Source organism: Dipodomys merriami, unplaced genomic scaffold, assembly GCF_024711535.1.
Source record: "Dipodomys merriami isolate MVZ:Mamm:240054 unplaced genomic scaffold, mDipMer1.0.p SCAF_4, whole genome shotgun sequence".
NCBI lineage: Eukaryota > Metazoa > Chordata > Mammalia > Rodentia > Heteromyidae > Dipodomys > Dipodomys merriami.
Window position 1 is genome coordinate 35,149,418 of NW_027205603.1, and position 3,882 is coordinate 35,153,299.

Below are 3,882 nucleotides of genomic sequence, written 5' to 3' on the forward strand. Positions count from 1 at the left end.
ATTGAGATTCCACCTGACCCCAGTTAGGCTGGCTATAATCAAGAACTCTAATAACAGATGCTGAAGGGGATGTGGACAGAATGAAATCCTACTGTTTTGTTGGTGGGAGTGTAAACTTGTTCAATCACTTTGGAAAGTAGTCTGGAGGTTCCTCAAAAGACTCCACATAGAGCACCCTATGACCCAGCAGTCCTACTTTTGGGCATTCACCCAAATGATCACAAACAAGACCATACTAAAGCTACCCGCACAAATATGTTTATTGCAGCATTTTACCATAGCTAAGATATGGAACCAACCCAGGTGTCATGAATGGATCAAGAAAATGTGGTATGTATATACACAGTGGAATTCTATGCCTCCATCAGAAAGAATGACATTGCCCCATTTGTTAGGAAATGAAAAGACTTGGAAAAAATTGTATTAAGTGAAGTAAGCTGGGCCCAAAGAAATATAGGTCCCATGGTTTCCCTTATCTGCAATAACTAGTATATGTCTGGGACAAGTAGAAAAGGTAAAAAGCTATGTACATATGACCAGATAAGATGAAGTTAAGCAAAATGAACCCCAAGATAGGGACACGAATTTTTTTCTTTCTTACTATTGTTTCTAATGTATTTATAAGGTACCATGTGATTTTTTGTTTTGTTTTGTATATTTCTCCCCCATGGTATAACCCCTGTTTTCACTGTATTTGATTTTGGTCTAATTTGGGGAGGGGAAGGGAAAAAACAAAATGTTTAAATAGGGATACAGGTTGACCCATTGTAACAATGAGGTGTACAAGACTCAAACTTTACAATTTGGGTCAGGGTGTAGTTGTGGAGGTGGGAGAGAAGGGATGGAGTGGAAAAACAAAGGAGGATGTAACAATGCTTGATAAGAAATGTACTCATTACCTTGCTCATGTAACTGTAACTCCTCAGTACAGTATTTTCGCAATAAAAAACTTATTAAAAAAAGAACATAGATGAATGGGATATGATGTCTTAAAGAAAAAAATTCTTTTCATGTCAGCTCTCTGAGTGGAATTTCTATGTCATACCTGTATTGATTTTGTCTGAATAATAGCATATTTTCTAATGTGTCTGTCTTGAGAAATATATAATAATTATGTAAAAAATAAATAAAATAAAGAAATACATTCCTATTGGAATTGTTATGAAGATTCACTGAAATATTGCTTGTAAATTGTCTACTAACATATAGTTAAAGACTCATAAGTGCTAGCTGTACTATTATTGAATATTACATATTCATATAAAAGATCTCATTTGATAACGTGTAACTCCTTTCAAAAACACAAATGTTAGTAAAGTATAGTGAGAATTAAAATGTAAAGATTTAATAACTCAACTGATCATTTTGCAGTAGAGAATGAGAGGCTCATGTGGGAAAGATGAGGATTCCCCATGATTATCTCACAAAATGGCACAAACGCTTCTAGGCAAATCCTAGCATGGTTGGTGTCCATCACAACTCACTGCTCCTCATTTCTGTTTCCAAAAGTAAGGCATTAATTATAAGGCTCTATTTTCTTGGGAATAAACTTGGACCACAGAAACAGATCTTAAAAGAAAATTGTAGTGTGGGTAGTAAGATATCCTGTATAACAGAAAATTCATCAAAAATATTAATAATAGAAACTACATTCAAATTAGCCTGATGGGAAAATGGCAGATGTGGCAGAGAACACAATTTGTCAGGAAAGATTCTTTTTATTAATTCTTTTAAAGAAGTAAAAGCAAATATGCAAATATGCAAACAACAACAGCAAACCAGATTAGCCTCATGACTAATTTATGTAGCCTATGTAATGAAAGAACTGTAAGAACCAAAACTTTGGGATAAGAAGTAGCTCCCAGAACACTCCTCATAGGCTTCTAAATCTTCCTAACTTCCCTTCCTCCTGCTTTCTTTGCCTGCTGTGCTTTTCTGTAACAATAATTGATCAAGTATCAAGTTCCTCCCATTATAGGATTTAGAACAGGAATGTAGGATAACAGAGAAAGGGGAATTCAATCAAAGGAGTACTGGCTAGGCAGAAAACAGATGTTTATCATAGCAATACATCTAAGATTCCACAACTAGAAGAGATTTGAGCTAAGACTCTCTATATCCAATACTTTTGTTCTTTTCTTGGCCATTCTATTATCAATTGTTGAAATCTCCTGTTTTAAAATTATGTAAGTGATATATTTTTCAAAAGTAGTTACAATATGTAGAATTACTACACTCTTCCTTTCTGTAAAGAATTGCCAACTCTCTGATGTCTAATGATGTACAACGATCCTCTGGGGTGAATACAACTATATAATGACCTACTATTAGATCTTTGCATTTAGTGGCTCAGAAAATATGTCTAAGGTTTTAGTTTTGAAATTCTATTAGTTATCAAATACTCCCACCTTTTCTACTTTCATTCAGTTCAGTAGAAACAAATTACTTAGATCAATGAGCTAGAATCAGAATGGTACATGCTACTTGTAGGAGTGAGTGTGATTTCTCAAGTATCCATTCCTATAGCCATGGTGGTTCGCAGAACACTGGAACTTTTTTTCCTGAGTCTGATTGGAAAAGCAGAGACCTTCTATCTCCCCATGCTCTGTCTCTCTGCAGTTTCACATTGAACTTCAGCATGAGAAATAAAATCTAGTTGTTTTAGGCCTCCGATATTTTGTGCGTTATTTATGATCAAAACAGATATAAGCGCCTGGAAACAAAGTGCTGTATTTAAAAACAAATCTTACTGTGTTGACTTGGAGGTTGGCAATAAATGGTTAGGAAGCTAATAGTGAACTAAAATGGATGATAGCCATGTGATACAATGGTAAAGCATTAGACAAGAACTGTCACTGTGATAACTTAAGAGTTAGGTTGTACACTTAAAGAGTTTACATTTGCAGGGAGAAGTAGGTATAAAACAATGAATGATTTTGTATGTCTTAGTTATTATTTGATATATTTTTCAAGATAGGAAAAGGCTGAGTTTGTAAGAGGAAATAAAGAGCAATAGAGCCATCTAGAAATCCAAGATCTTGTCATGTTGGAAATACCAATTAATTTTTTTCAGAAACAGATTAAATTAAACAAATATTTGAGCAAAACTATTAAAACAATTTTTGGAAAGAATTATATTATGGATATGATGATCATCAACTTAAACCTCTCCATGAATTATATTGCCTCAAGGAAAATATCAGATGAAAATCTAGCCTTATTCTTTTTTTAATTAATAAGTTTTTTTACCGTGAAAATACCATACAGAGGGGTTACAATTACATGAGCAAGGTAATGAGTACATTTCTTATCAAGCATTGTTGCCTCCTCCTTTGTTTCCCCTTCCCATCCCTGTCCTCCCTTTGCCCCCCCCCCAGCCAAAGTTGTAAAGTTTGTTTTTCAACATAATGTCTTGTACATCTCATTGTTGCAATGGGTCCACCTGTATCCCTATTAAAACGATTTGTTTTTTCCCTTCCCCTCCACAAATTATACCAACATCAAATACAGTGAAAACAGGGCTTATACTATGGGGGAGGGACATACAAAGCAACAAAGACATCATCTTATAAATATGTTAGAAACAATCACATGAAAGAAAAACCATTTGAGTCCTTATCTTGGGGTTCATTTCACCTGACATCAACTTATCTGACCATTTCTGCTTGTCTCAGATATATACTAGTTATTGCAAATAAGGGAAACCATGGGACCTATGTTTCTTTGGGCCTGGCTTACTTCACTTAATGTAATTTTTCCAAGTCTTTCCATTTCCTAACAAATGGGGCAATGTCATTCTTTCTGATGGAGGCATAGAATTCCATTGTGTATATACACCACATTTTCTTGATCCATTCATCTACTGAGGGACACCTGGGTTGG